At 42.8% G+C, this 16,294-nt stretch overlaps 1 protein-coding gene across 1 annotated transcript in view; it reads left to right on the top strand.

Moving 5' to 3' along the window:
- LOC120046129 (cGMP-dependent protein kinase 1) overlaps positions 1-16,294 on the top strand; it is a 187,120-nt gene that overhangs the window by 12,106 nt on the left and 158,720 nt on the right. The gene's annotated exons all lie outside the window — the stretch shown is intronic.

Here is a 16,294-nt window from a genome sequence, read left to right as displayed (position 1 = left end):
TCATTTTATACAAGCAAGCCAAACACCCATGAGTCCAAATGTGCACTTCACATTTCCATATCATAAAACTCATGTCATATAAAGTGTCAACGCTTATGATCATTATGTTTATGTACAGCTAAAAGATGACATATCGTCATACCCTGGGTTGTTCTGAACAGAATGAGCCTATGTTTGTCTACTGTCAATAAAATAATTGTGTGATGGCGGGGATGCAGGGTTGTGTTCCACACAAAACAACTACAAGTGTGCTTGCTTTAGTTCCTCAAAGGCACAATTAGGAGAGTCCAAAAAAGCACCTCATAGTTGTAGACTATAAAAGTGCATTGAAATTACTTAGGAACTGTGCCCACTTTGGAGAAGTGTGTGGCATCTTGGAGATACCAGTTAGTCCTCTCACTCAAACCCTTGTAAATGTTTTGTTTTATGTTGCACCTACCCCATGTCATGACTGACCACGAGAATCCAAATAGGTCAGATCAGGTTTGCAATGACTAACTTCAATCAGACCCCCGTTCACCCGTAGAAGGGGGAGGATAGAACTAGTGGGGATTAACAACTCACGTCCTGTTGTAAATCAATGGAGAAGATCCAGACCTGTGCTCTCCAAATTCACCAAAGGAATGTGTTTCGTCTCAACAGACTTTTTCCCACTGAAACTCTAACACGTTCAAAAGCGAATAATGGAACAATATTTCTAATGTAGAACGTGGGGAATGGTTAGAGGCGATCTATAGAACACTAACGTCATTTTGTTTGTTATTTTGTGATCTCACTAAAAATGTTATAAAGGAAATACTGTAACTTGGAAAGTATACCCACTACATGGATGAAGTTTCCATACTATGGGTTGTGCATGTATTATGGGAAATGATGAAAGTGTTTTTGTTAAGAGAGGGATATGATTTGAGAAGCTATAAGAGATCATTATTTTCCATAACTTTGCACAGTGAGTAATCACCTCCCCGGAGTGAGTTCGGAACTGCCGGAAACTGGCCCTTTCGAGCAAAAGGTATAAATTATGTGTTAAGAAAAAACCCAAAGCAGACCAGAAAAGTGTGAAGCTGCAGCGGCGCGTTTAAAATGGTTTGAACTTTGAATCTCAACATGAGTTGGAGACGATAAACTCACATCCCGGACAATCATTGGTACGATGAATAACAGTCTTTAGCTGAATGTTAAAGTCAATTCACATTTACCAGGAATAGTCTTATCATGTTACTAATGTAGCCAGAATATTTTCAGATTTTGTTATCAACAAATGTAGCGAAATGTACAGTAAATGTATAATGCACATAAAATCACCAGTGTAATGTTTGGATTCAGTCTTAAGCCAGGTGAACTGTTGTGTATTCACCTTTGGTCTAATCATTTCCCCATTATATCCAAACTGTTCCCTTTCAATTGCTACCATGGTTATGCATATGATTTTCATATTTCTACTGTAAAAAAAACATTTCAATTTAGCCCTGTCCATAGAGGCCAATTCCCACAACTGTAAAGGGTTAAGGAGCCATAACCAGTATGTGGTCATTTTTGTTCCAAATAGTTTTTGTCCCAATATGTAATGGTTCAGTTGTTACATACCATTACGGGGAACTTTACAGAAAGATCCTGTTCTCAGAGGAACTGGGTGATTTTTTTGGCACAGACATTGCTGGTGAAAAGAAGACTTAAAAAGCCTGTTTACACCAGTTTCTTCTTCCCAGCTCCTTTTCGTTTCTTTGTTTCCTATCTTGATACCACATGGAGTACTCTGATAGCATGCTTTATGTATGTTATCAGAGTACTCCATGTGTATGTATGACAGAAATGACAGAGAAAATCCTTCTCCAAGTCATGAGTGGTTCTTAGTCCCTCTGTTATTCTGTATAGTATGCTTACTTACTTAGTTTATTTTTTATTCTTATTTCTTTTTTTTTTTTCTAGTAATACATTGTTATTGATTATTGCATTGTTGGGTTTTGAGTTTGCAAGAAAGGCATTTCACTGCACTTGTGCATGAGACATTAAAACTTCAAACTGGTCTTGAGGAAGATGCGCAAGCTGATTTCAGAGAGCCTATCTTGGCTTAAGCTGTCATTGTGCCACACTCTGCCATTGATTACGAGTAAGCAAGACAAATACCCTAATCTGGCCACAGGCGCCCACTACGGCCGAGCAGAGTTGAGCAGGGAGGGAAGCTGCCTTGATGCGGTTCAAGGTGTCCCCGTCGATGGAGCCATGAGGGACCAGTGGATTTGCTAATGGGAAGAAAATTGATTCTTAGAGAAGTTATTCTCCCGTCTGATGGGATTCACCTTCAATGTGCTCCTCAGCGCTACTATACCTCCAATATCACGTCATTGTCACACCTCCCAAGCCTGGTTCTGGACGAGGCTAACACAATGGTAACGTCTGAGGAAAAGTTATCAGAAAAAAGTGAATTTCTTGTGAAATGAAAATGATAAAAACTAATTTCAGGAATAATGAATTTATTTGGGGGTTCATTATAGGTCATTGACTTCTTTAGAGTATGGACAAACCACATGAAGTAGACTTCCCTTTGAGCTACTTTCTCCAACCACACCCAGCTGTGCTGTATTTATTTGTACACCTGAGGTGAAATATATTAATCCACAGGCAGAGCTTTTCAAGTTTGAACATTTTTACTTTTTTAGCTGCAGGGCATCTTGCTCAGTGCGGCGTTGACTACGGGCACCAGACACAAAATGGGTCAGCTAAAATAAACAGAGCTTTTCAATTAGCAACAGATTCATAGCCTAACTGAGCCTTGTAGGCAAGGAAACAGACCACAGTATCTGTCTGTCCTCCGGCAGTTCCAAATTTGATTTGTCTTACTGCTTCTGTTCCTCCATTAAAATAACAGATAATAATAATAATAATGAATTAAACTTTTATAGCGCTTTTCATTACAAAGTGCTTTAAGTGCTTAAAAAACATGCAATTCTGAAAAACCTAAACATATAGAAGATCATGGCAGACGGGGTAGTTCATTAATGCTTTGAGCAGTCAGCGTCAGGAGGGAGGCTAGAGTAGAGGCAGTTTGGAGATTAAATGGAGGGGGGGTCACATCTAGGGGGTTTCAGACTGGTCCAGAGCCGACAACACTAGAAATTAATTGGTCTCATTGACATGTGTATAATGTCAAAACCCTAATTGGCTTTAATTAATTAAAGGTGCACTATGCAGAAATCGCTCCTCCATTTCATGTTTGCCTAATTTCAGTTTGTGACGAAACAAGCAATCATAGTGTAGACAATCATTTCCCCCCTCTATACCACTGTGAAATATATTTTCCATAACCAAAAAGATAGTATTTTCAGCTTTTTGAAGCTGATATATAAAACCGAACGTAAAAGACAAAAAAACTAAACTTAAAAACGAGGAGCATAGAAATAGCGCACCTAGAACATATCTACCACTCCTTAGACGTTCTTTCAACGAGAATCACAGATCTATAACTCACATTTCTATGATAATTTGATCGGGTCGCCGAAAAGTTACATATTGCTGCTATAAACTCATTAATGAGTTTCATGTTGTATAAATAATATGGGATTGAATGGTTTCCCTGAATACTAAATCTATCACGTAGATCCTTGATTAATGATGTATTTACCATGAACACACGACACCTCTGACATGCGTGTCACGGCCGTTAAAAGAAGAGGACCAAGGTGCAGCGTGGTTAGCGTACATTTTCTTTTATTAATAAAAATGACGCCGAACAAAACAATAAACACTACAAAAACAAACCGTGAAGCTAAAGGCTACGTGCCCTAAACAACTTCCCACAAACACAGGTGGGAAAAGGGCAGACTAAGTATGGTTCTCAATCAGAGACAACGATAGACAGCTGTCCCTGATTGAGAACCCTACCCGGCCAAAACATAGAACTACAAAACATAGAACATAGAATACCCATCCCAACTCACGCCCTGACCGAGACATAAAAAGGATCTCTAAGGTCAGGGCGTGACAGTACCCCCCCCCCCCCAAAGGTGCGGACTCCGACCGCAAAACCTAAACCTATAGGGGAGGGTCTGGGTGGGCATCTATCCGCGGTGGCAGCTCAGGTGCGGGACGCAGACCCCGCTCCACCACTGGCTCACCCCACTTTGGTGGCACCTCTGGTGCGGGGACCCTCGTCGTCGACCCCGGACTGGGGACCCTCGTTGCGGGCCCCGGACCGGCCCCGGACCGGGCACCCTCGCTGCGGGCCCCGGACCGGGCACCCTCGCTGCGGGCCCCGGACCGGGCACCCTCGCTGGGGGCTCCGGACCGGAGAACGTCGCTGCGGGCCCCGGACCGGGCACCCTCGCTGGGGGCTCCGGACCGGAGAACGTCGCTGGGGGCTCCGGACCGGAGGCTGTCGCTGGAGGCTCCGGACTGGAGAACAACGCTGAAGGCTCCTTGCCATGACTCCTCACTGGAGGCTTCGTGCCATGGATCATCACTGGAGGCGTCGTGCCATGGATCATCACTGGAGGCTTCTTGCCATGGATCATCATTGGAGGCTTCTTGCCATGGATCATCACTGGAGGCGTCGTGCCATGGATCATCACTGGAGACTTCGTGCCATGGATCATCACTGGAGGCTTCTTGCCATGGATCATCATTGGAGGCTTCTTGCCATGGATCATCACTGGCGGCGTCGTGCCATGGATCATCACTGGAGACTTCGTGCCATGGATCATCACTGGAGGCTTTTTGCCATGGATCATCACTGGAGGCTTTTTGCCATGGATCATCACTGGAGGCTTTTTGCCATGGATCATCACTGGAGGCTTCGTGCCATGGATTATCACTGGAGGCTTCGTGCCATGGATCATCACTGGAGGGAGGAGACGTATGGGCAGTCTGGTACGTTGAGCTGTCACAGGGCTCACCAGGCTGGGGAGACATGCAGGAGGCCCTGTCCTTCTGGGGACAGGCACAGGATACACTGGGCCGTGGAGGCGCACTGGAGGTCTTGAGCGCAGAGCCTGCACAACCCGTCCTGGCTGGATGGTTATTTTCGCCCTGCAGATGTGGGGCGCAGGCACAGGACGCACTGGGCTGTGCAGACGCACCGGAGACACAATGCGCAGAGCCGGCGCAGGATATCCCGGGTCGTAGAGACGTACTGGCGGCCAGATGCGCTGAGCCGGCATCCTCCGACTTGGCTGGATGCCCACTCTAGCCCGGCCAATTCGGGGACCTGGAAGGTAGCGCACCGGGCTGTGCACGCGCACTGGAGACACTGCGCTCCACCGCATAACACGGTGCCTGACCAGTATGACACTCGCCACGGTAAGCACGGGGAGTTGGCTCAGGTCTCCAACCTGACTCAGCCACACTTCCCGTGTGCCCCCCCCCACAAAAAAATTGGGAGCTGCCTCTCGGGCTTCCTTGCTAGCCGTGTCCCTTCGTAACGCTGCCGCTCTGCTCTTGCTGCCTCCAGTTCCTCCCGTGGACGGCGATACTCCCCAGCCTGCCTCCAGGGTCCCTTACCATCCAGGATCTCCTCCCAAGTCCATGAATCCTGGACACGCTGCTCCTCCTTACCACGCTGCTTGGTCCGTTGTTGGTGGTGGGAAGTTCTGTCACGGCCGTTAAAAGAAGAGGACCAAGGTGCAGCGTGGTAAGCGTACATTTTCTTTAATTAATAAAAATGACGCCGAACAAAACAATAAACACTACAAAAACAAACCGTGAAGCTAAAGGCTATGTTCCCTAAACAAAGTCAACTTCCCAAAAAAAGGGCAGCCTAAGTATGGTTCGCAATCAGAGACAACGATTGACAGCTGTCCCTGATTGAGAACCCTACCCGGCCAAAACATAGAACTACAAAACATAGAATATAGAATACCCACCCCAACTCACGCCCTGACCAAACCAAAATAGAGACATAAAAAGGATCTCTAAGGTCAGGGTGTGACAATGCGTCTCTATACGCTGTGGATAGATGTTTCTAGACACAAAAAGGATCAAGGTTTAGCAGACGGGGCCTCTCCATTAGACTCTATGGAACAGAGAAGAATAATTAGTCTCACTGCAGCTGTCAATTAATAATGGCCTCGTCACTATTGCTGGACGTTAATTGGAAGAAATATCCTGGCTAATGCGCCTGCTCTCCCGAGAACAGCTATCTAGCGTTGGACACAAATAAATGACAAGGAAGTAGAAACCCATTGATATTCTAACACAGCACAGCTAGCTAATGAAGTGTTCGCCTCACTGAGGAACGAAATGGAAAGAGAGAACATATTTGTGCGTGAGTGTTTGTTTGACACTTTGGGTTTTTCTGTGCCCCAGACAGGAATAAACATCCTCAGCCTTTTCCCAGTCTTTTTTTATTGGCCTGTTAAACCCATAGATGGACTCCAAATATAATGTGAGATATAAACAGGAAGAGGAAATGACCCGAAAGAGATTCTGATGATGACAAGGCGCTATACTTGGGTGATTTTTAAATAGGATACCACCGTGAAAAACTCATCAATTCTGTTTTCGGAATGGGCACAGATTGTAGTGGATATTTGCTCTCTCAGCCAACAAGTTACACTTTACAGTCATAAACTAAATGCAGCCAAGCTGTCTCAACATGGATTTGGTTGCATAGCAACGTGCTGGATCCTCATCCTTTGGCAATGTTGTTTATTAAGATCAACATTAATATGCAAAAGCCCAGCTGAACCGAGACCTGGAGTTTTATGCTACAGTATATCCAATGGACTGAGAGGGTTTGAAGTAAACAATTTAGGCTAATATAATGGATGAATATACTGTATGTAAAGTCTTTGCTATAAGAGAAGTCAAGTCATAGCCTACTTGGACAGCAGACAGGTGATGTCATTTTCTATACTGAGGAAAACACACACCTGAATTTGTCAGGTGCGATGCACTTCTGTTCCAATGCAAATTATTAATTCAAAGTTACTACCAACAATGTTTTGGCAGCTAGCTGATAAAGATACACTGCGTGAGAAATGAAGAGTTTATTTCCAAAAAGCTATTTTTCATAAAAAAATATTGCTTGTGGGTATATTCATGTGCGTGTAAAATATGACTGTTTTCAGATTTTAATTAATAGATTTTTAGATGTGTAGGATTGTTATTTATTTTTTATCAAAACGCTATATAACCTTTATTTAGCTGGAATGGAAGCTATATTTGACTGTGTTATGTGGTTGTCTCACCTAGCAATCTTAAGATGAATGCACTTACTGTAAGTCGCTCTGGATAAGAGCATCTGCTAAGTGACAAAGTTAAGATCTCATATTACTGTATTGAATGATTATTATAATTTTTTAATATTGATGTCAAAAATGTATAATTTATACACTGAGTGTACAAAACATTAAGGACACCTGCTCTTTCCATTACATAGACTGACCAGGTGAATCCAGGTGAACGCTATGATCCCTGTTAAATACACTTCAATCAGTGTAGATAAAGGGGTGGAGACGGGTTAAATAACGATTTTTAAGCCTTGAGACAGATTGTGTATGTGTGCCATTCAGAGGGTGAATGTGCAAGACAAAGATTTAAGTGCCTTTTGAACAGGGTATGGTAGATGCCAGGCGCAACGGATTTTGTCAAAATCTGCACCGCTGCTGGGTTTTTCCTGCACAATAGTTTCCTGTGTATATCAAGAATGGTACACCCCCCAAAGGACATCCAGCGAACTTGGGAAAGGGTAAAGGAGAAGGGGATACCTAGTCAGTTGTACAACTGAATGCATTCAACTGAAATGTGTCTTCCGCATTTAACCCAACCACTCTGAATCAGAGAGGTACGGGGGGCAGTTGTTGTTGGGGGTTAACTGTCTTGACACAACTGTGGAAAGCATGGAGTCAACATGGGCTAGCATCTCTGTGGAATGCTTTTGACACCTTGTCGGGTCCACAAATTTAGGCAGGGGTGCAACTCATTATTAGTAAGGTGTACACTCGCCTGAGCAGCCTCATTTCACTGCCAAAAATAAAATTAAACGATCTGGTGTTCAGCGAAGTTACAACACAATGTCAAATACAGGTAGCCTAGTCAAATAATTAACCTCTAATTCCTCACAAACCCGGATCCGGGAGCACCCCCCATCAGTAAAAAAGCTGACTAGCATAGCCTAGCATAGCGTCACAAGTAAATACCAGCATCTAAATATCATTAAATCACAAGTCCAAGACACCAGATGAAAGATACACATCTTGTGAATCCAGCCATCATTTCTGATTTTTAAAATGTTTTACAGGGAAGACACAATATGTAAATCTATTAGCTAACCACGATAGCAAAAGACACAACTTTTTTTTTACACCATTTTTTTCCTGCATAGGTAGCTATCACAATTTCGACCAAATAAAGATATAAATAGCCACTAACCAAGAAACAACTTCATCAGATGACAGTCTGATAACATATTTATTGTATAGCATATGTTTTGTTAGAAAAATGTGCATATTTCAGGTATAAATCATAGTTTACCATTGCAGCCACCATCACAACTCTCACCAAAGCAACTAGAATAACTACAGAGACCATCGTGTATTACCTAAATATTTCAGATTTTTTAAGTGTTTTACAGCAAAAACACAATATAGCATTATATTAGCTTACTACAATAGCCAACCACACAGCAGCATTGATTCATGCACGTTAGCGTTAGCGAATAAACCAGCAAAAGATATTACATTTTTGACTAACCTTCTCAAAACTTCATCAGATGACAGTCCTATAACATCATATTACACAATACATATAGAGTTTGTTCGAAAATGTGCATATTTAGCGGCACAAATCGTGGTTATACAATGAGAAAAGTAGCCAGGCTGCCAACAATATGTCGGGAGAAATCTTGGGAGAGGCACCTAGTCTAATCAGTAACTAATCATAAACTTGACTAAAAAATACAGGTTGGACAGCAAATGAAAGATACATTAGTTCTTAAACTTCTTATGGCTGCAAGGCAAAGTGTTGAGTAGCCAGTGAAATCGTGCCCATTTCAAATGGCCTCCTACTCAAATCTTGCTCGTACAATATGGATATTATTATTCTTTTTGGATAGAAAACACTCTCTAGTTTCTAAAACAGTTGGAATTATTTCTCTGAGTGAAACAGAAGTCCTTCTGCAGCACTTTTCCTGACCAGGAAGTGAAATGTCAGAAATCGATGCTCTTTTCAACTTGATGCCTATACATGGTCTTGACACTTAGGAGTCTACTTACACTCCATACGCCTTCCTCTGGGTGTCAAGATGATGTGAGAGAAGAAATTTTGTGTTTATCTTGGTCTGGGGTGGAATACAAGCTCTTTGTATGACGTGACCGTCCACTTCCGGTACTCTGAAGCGCGCGACTTGGAAGTGCGATTGCCTTCTGTTTTGCTGCCGTAATGGATGACTAACATCTCCGGCTCGGATTTTATTTGATACATGTGACCATATCATCGTAATGTATGTTTTTTCAATATAGTTTAATCAGATTATTGACATTTTTTCGGGAGTTTTGCCGTGTTCCGTCCTCTGACTTTGATTACGTTGGAGAGAATTGTGCCACTCGGCTAGTGCCAATGCTAATTGAAGAGGGAAATTTGCCATTCTGAATCCAAACAACGACTCATCTGGACAGAGGACACCTTGTTCAACATTCTGATGAAAGATCAGCAAAAGTAAGACCCGCTTTATGATGTTATTTCATATATCTGTCGTGCATGTGAACTGGTCGTGGGCGCCCAAGTATTTCTGTCTATTGTGGCTATGCTAATATAGCGTTACATTTTGTTTTCGCTGTAAAACATTTAATAAATCGGAAATATTGTTTGGAATCACAAGATGCCTGTCTTTCAATTGCTGCACACTATGAATTTTTCAGAAATGTTTTATGATGAGTAATTAGCTATTTGACGTTGGTGTCTGTAAATATTATGGCTGCTTTCGGTGCAATTTCTGATTGTAGCTGAAATGTAAACTATGGTTTATACATGAAATATGCAAATTTTTCGAACAAAACATATGCTATACAATAAATATGTTATCAGACTGTCATCTGATGAATTTGTTTCTTGGTTAGTGGCTATTTATATCTTTATTTGGTCGAATTTGTGATAGCACCTGATGGAGTAAGAAACTGATGGAGTTAGAAAAGTGGTGTCTTTTGCTAACGTGGTTAGCTAATAGATTTACATATTTTGTCTTCCCTGTAAAACATTTTAAAAATCGGACATGTTGGCTTGATTCACAAGAAGTGTATCTTTCATCTGGTGTCTTGGACTTGTTAATGTGTGAAAGTTAAATATTTAAAAAAAATATCTTTTGAATTTCGCGCCCTGCACTTGAGCTGGATGTTGTCATAGGTGTACCGGTGTCGGGCTGCAGCCATAAAAGGTTAATGCAATCGCTGTGTTAGATTTTTAAAATTAACGTTACTACAACATACAGCGTGCGTTAAAGCGAGACCGCACCTAAATTAATGGCAGAATATGAGTTCTACATTTTTCAACAGAACAACGAATTAACATCATATATAGTTCTTACTTTTTGATGAACTCCCATCAGAATCCTGGGCAAGGTGTCCTTAGTCCAAAAGAATCGTTGCTTGGTTGTAGATTGTCCTCTTCAACGTTCGAATTAGCAGTAAACATTAGCCATGTGGCAAAGACGTGTCCGACTCACTAAAACGCAGGACAAATAAATATCCGAAAATCGCAATATACCGATATAAACTGATATAACTCGGTTTAATATAACAACATTATGATGTCTTTAACACCTATATCTAATAAAAACAGAGCCGGATATATCTAAGGGCTATAACGGGAGCATTCTAGAACGACAGCCAGAGATCCTTTCTGCGTCAGAGCGAAGAGGACAAAGGGAGTACACCACGTTGCCAGGCCATTTATTTATTTATTTTTTATTTTTTATTTTTATTTATTTTTAAAATTTTTATCCCCTTTTCTCCCCAATTTTCGTGGTATCCAATCGCTAGTAATTACTATCTTGTCTCATCGCTACAACTCCCGTACGGGCTCGGGAGAGACGAAGGTCGAAAGCCACGCATCCTCCGAAGCACAACCCAACCAAGCCGCACTGCTTCTTAACACAGCGCGCCTCCAACCCGGAAGCCAGCCGCACCAATGTGTCGGAGGAAACACCGTGCACCTGGCCCCCTTGGTTAGCGCGCACTGCGCCCGGCCCGCCACAGGAGTCGCTGGAGCGCGATGAGACAAGGATATCCCTACCGGCCAAACCCTCCCTAACCCGGACGACGCTAGCCCAATTGTGCGTCGCCCCACGGACCTCCCGGTCGCGGCCGGCTGCGACAGAGCCTGGGCGCGAACCCAGAGACTCTGGTGGCGCAGCTAGCACTGCGATGCAGTGCCCTAGACCACTGCGCCACCCGGGAGGCCCTGCCAGGCCATTTATAAGCTCTCAGATCTGCCTAGAAACACCATTTCAATTCTCACTATTCGCTGACATCCAGGGGAAGGCGTATGCAGTGCATCTCAACCAATAGAAGACAGGCAGATTTATAAACGGATCTCAGAACAGCCAGCAGAATTCAGCATTCTCACATCCTCATAGGAAAATTGCTCTAGCTCCAGTTCTGTTTTACTCACAGATATAATTCAAACGGTTTTAGAAACTAGAGAGTGTTTTCTATCCAATAGTAATAATAATATGCATATTGTACGAGCAAGAATTGAGTACGAGGCAGTTTAATTTGGGAACGAAATTATTACAAAGTGCAAACAGCACCCCCTATTGAAGAAGTTTTAACATCCAATAACATTAATCGTTACTCTCTCGCGGGAATTTCTTCTGTCTGTTTGTAGCCGAACGTAGCTGTTGCTCATGTTGGTATCTGTACTGATGGCGCAAAGGCCATGACAGGGTTGACATACTGTAGTGGTAACGCGTGTGCAAGTAGTTGCTCCCGACGCCATTTGGGTACACTGCAGCATCCACCGAGAGGCTCTTGCTGCCAAAGGAATGCCTGACAGCTTGAAAGATGTTTTGGACACTACAGTGAAAATGGTTAACTTTGTTAAAGCAAGGCCCCTGAACTCTCGTGTATTTTCTGCACTATGCAATGCTATGGGCAGCGACCATGTAACGCATTTACAACATTGTTGGTTATCAAGAGGCGAAGTATTGACACATTATTTTTAATTGAGAGACGAGCTTAAAGTTGTCTTTACTGACCATAATTTTCATTTGTCTGACGGCTTGCATGATGACGAGTATCTCACACAACTTGCCTATCTGGGTGATGTTTTTTTTCACCTGAATGATCTGAATCTAGGATTACAGGGACTGCCCGCAACTATATTCAATGCGCTGGACAAAATTGAGGCTATGATTAAGAAGTTGGAGCTCATCTCTGTCTGCATTAACAAGGACAACACACAGGTCTTTCCAACATTGTTTTTCTATGCAAATGAATTCTAGCTTATGTACAATGTCAAATGTGATATAGCGAAGCACCTGAGTGAGTTGGGTGCGCAATTCGCAGGTACATTCCAGAAATGGATGACACAAACAACTGGATTCGTTATCCCTTTCATGCCCTGCCTCCAGTCCACTTACCGATATTTGAACAAGAGAGCCTCATCGAAATTGCAACAAGCGGTTCTGTGAAAATTGAATTTAATCAGAAGCCACTGACAGATTTCTGGATTGGGCTGCGCTCAAAGTTTCCTGCCTTGACAAACCGCGCTGTTAAGACACTGATGCTCGGCCCTCACTATCATGAAAACTAAATACAGACTGTGTGTGGGAAATGATTTAAGACTGAGGCTCTCTCCAATACAACCCAACATTGCGGAGTTATGTGCATCCTTTCAAGCACACCCTTCTCATTAACCTGTGGTGAGTTATTCATAATGACCCTGGTGCTCGAGGGGGTACGCAGATGGAGGTTGAATGTTTGAAAGGGTACGGGACTATAAAAAGTTTGGGAACCACTGATCTACACCCATTCAGCATCATTTACACCCATCTCTTTAAGGATTCACATGTGACTCCATGTACTAAACAACCAAAGGTTTCAAGACTAAAGACTGGTTTATACTACGTCTATCGACAGTTGTCGCAGAGACATCATGAACATTCTATTGCCGTCTGACATCAAACTTGTCATTGTCTTTATGAAAAAGTATGAACACACAAACTACAGGCTGCATGGCATCAGCAACCTGGTGGTCCAAAATAGCATAACTAGTGCATTTTAACACCAATAAACTCACCTGTTTTTAAAATGAATTTAGTATATGTCAATCTAGCAAACCAGGCAACTAAAAGCAATTTTCTCAACAATGTTTTGGTTTGTTTCTAGTTTGTTAGCTAGCTAATGTTAAGTTATCTGGCTAGCCAGTTCAGATAATGACAATATCATATAGCTGACAACATCTTCACCTTAGCTCATTTGTCTTAATTATTACAGGAAATTAAACTCAGAACAAGATCATTATTTACAAATTTATGGCGAGCCAATTATAGAAAATAGCTTACGGTTGTGAGTGTGACGAAATAAAAGCAGGGTGTTCTACCAGATAATTTTAAAACTTGGACACTGTCTCGTTGGCATAACATTATATCCTAATTTGACTTTGGTGCAGGTCATGTTCTTCACATTACCGTCTCTGGTAAACACATACTATATCAAATAAAATCAAAGTTTATTTGTCACATTTATAGGATACAGAAGGTGCAGTTAAATGGTTACTTGCATAGTGAAGTATTTTGTTTAGACATGTAGCCAGCTAGCTAGTTAAACAATGAACCATAACCCCAACTCATAACGTTACTACACTGCATACATCTGCAGGAAGCTAAGCAACCAAGTTCAATGTTAGCTAGCAAGCTAACATTAGGCCATAACTAACAATGCAAATGACTCTAAGATATGAATAATATTACTACACCGATCATACATGTAGTGTTAGCTAGAGAGCCAGCCAGCTAACGTTAGCTACCTAGCTAACGCGACGCTTTAACTTAAAATGAAAATGACTTTTTGACTAAATTAGAAACTTATATAATATCTGACAATGTAGCTAGCTAGACTCTCTTACCCGTATACATGGATGAACGCTTCTCCCTCTCTGTCACAGATGCCATGGCTGCCCTTAGTTTGAAGATGTAATCCAGAAACAGGTGTTTTATACAACAACAGCCTTCTGTTTGTTCTCTTTTCGACTCTCTGAATATTTGCAATCAAACGCCAGAATTTTCTCCATCTCCTTAGCCATCATACTCTAATTTCACAGGGCATTCCACTGATTTCAAAACTCGGTCCTCCAGAAAGTGGAGATCAGCACTTTTGCAGTTCTACTACGTGATCTCTTTCCAAAAAGCTACGATAGAAAGGATTACTTACACATACTGACCAGCTCATGTTATAGACTGAAGGATGCTACATGGCAGACCAATCTGAACTCATCTCTCGGCATGTCCAGCACAGCCATTATATTATCTCAGCCAATCATGTCTAGCGGGAAGGTTCCTGACTTTTTCATGGCTAAACCAATGAGACTCGTAATTTAACAATTTTATTTGCATTTACATATGGCATCCAAATGTGTTATTAAGGCACATGAAAGTTCACATGTTCCAGAAGGCATTTCTGCCCAAAAACACATTTTGATTAAAAAAATGTTAAAGTCACAAAAAAACATAATAATTTGTCTCTGCAATGAAACCAAGTGAAAGATTTGAAATAAATACATGTCTGTCATTGAACAACCCCATGCCATGATTAGATAGTGAAAAATCACAGCAGTCTCTTTCATAATTTCTTTAAACAATAAAAGCAAATTTACCAACATTTCTAGATAGCGTTTTGGAATGAAACTCTTCAACTGCAGTTTGTCAGCTTGTCATCTGACAAAAGCAGCTTGCTACCCCTCATTAATAATTGGCATTGGAGCAGACGTGTGAGACTGTTGCAATGCAATGTAAGCCGGAGAGAAATATATTTTGTCATTCTACCCCTTCACTAGCTTTACCCTCCACTCTGCCTCTTCAGTACCTTAACCTCCACTCTGCCCCTTCACTACCTTAGCCTCCACTCTACCCCTTCACTACCTTACCCCCCACTCTACCCTCCACTCTACCCATTCACTCCCTTAGCCTCCACTCTACCCCTTCGCTACCTTAGCCTCCACTCTACCCCTTCACTACCTTAGCCTCCACTCTGCCCCTTCACTACCTTATCCTCCACTCTACCCCTTCACTACCTTAGCCTCCACTCTACCCCTTCACTACCTTATCCTCCACTCTACCCCTTCACTACCTTAGCCTCCACTCTACCCCTTCACTACCTTAGCCTCCACTCTACCCCTTCACTACCTTATCCTCCACTCTACCCCTTCACTACCTTAGCCTCCACTCTACCCCTTCACTACCTTATCCTCCACTCTACCCCTTCACTCCCTTAGCCTCCACTCTACCCCTTCACTACCTTACCCCCCACTCTACCCTCCACTCTACCCATTCACTCCCTTAGCCTCCACTCTACCCCTTCACTACCTTAGCCTCCACTCTACCCCTTCACTACCTTAGCCTCCACTCTACCCCTTCACTACCTTATCCTCCACTCTACCCCTTCACTACCTTAGCCTCCACTCTACCCCTTCACTACCTTAGCCTCCACTCTACCCCTTCACTACCTTAGCCTCCACTCTACCCCTTCACTACCTTAGCCTCCACTCTACCCCTTCACTACCTTAGCCTCCACTCTACCCCTTCACTACCTTAGCCTCCACTCTACCCCTTCACTACCTTAGCCTCCACTCTACCCCTTCACTACCTTAGCCTCCACTCTACCCCTTCACTACCTTAGCCTCCACTCTACCCCTTCACTACCTTAGCCTCCACTCTACCCCTTCACTACCTTAGCCTCCACTCTACCCCTTCACTACCTTAGCCTCCACTCTACCCCTTCACTACCTTAGCCTCCACTCTACCCCTTCACTACCTTAGCCTCCACTCTACCCCTTCACTACCTTAGCCTCCACTCTACCCCTTCACTACCTTCACCCCCCTTGTCCCTTCTAACTCCCTCTCCAGTCTTCATTATATGCTGCTTTGACTGTCTGATAAGTCTCATGCTGGGTTCCTTGTCTTAGATGTCTGTCCTTTGTCTCGTTTCCTGAAGTAGGAAGCAGCTCCTGTAGGTGGACTTTTCAGAATGATGATGGCTTGATCGATGTGTGTTGAATCCCAAAAAGGGGCCTGTCACAAAAGCATGACGTTGGGAGCACCATCATATTAGCAACAGGTGACATACATATCAAAGGGAACATCCAT

The sequence above is a fragment of the Salvelinus namaycush genome, chromosome 4, assembly GCF_016432855.1.
Source record: "Salvelinus namaycush isolate Seneca chromosome 4, SaNama_1.0, whole genome shotgun sequence".
In the NCBI taxonomy this organism is placed as follows: Eukaryota; Metazoa; Chordata; class Actinopteri; order Salmoniformes; family Salmonidae; genus Salvelinus; species Salvelinus namaycush.
This window is presented reverse-complemented; position numbering and strand designations above follow the sequence as displayed.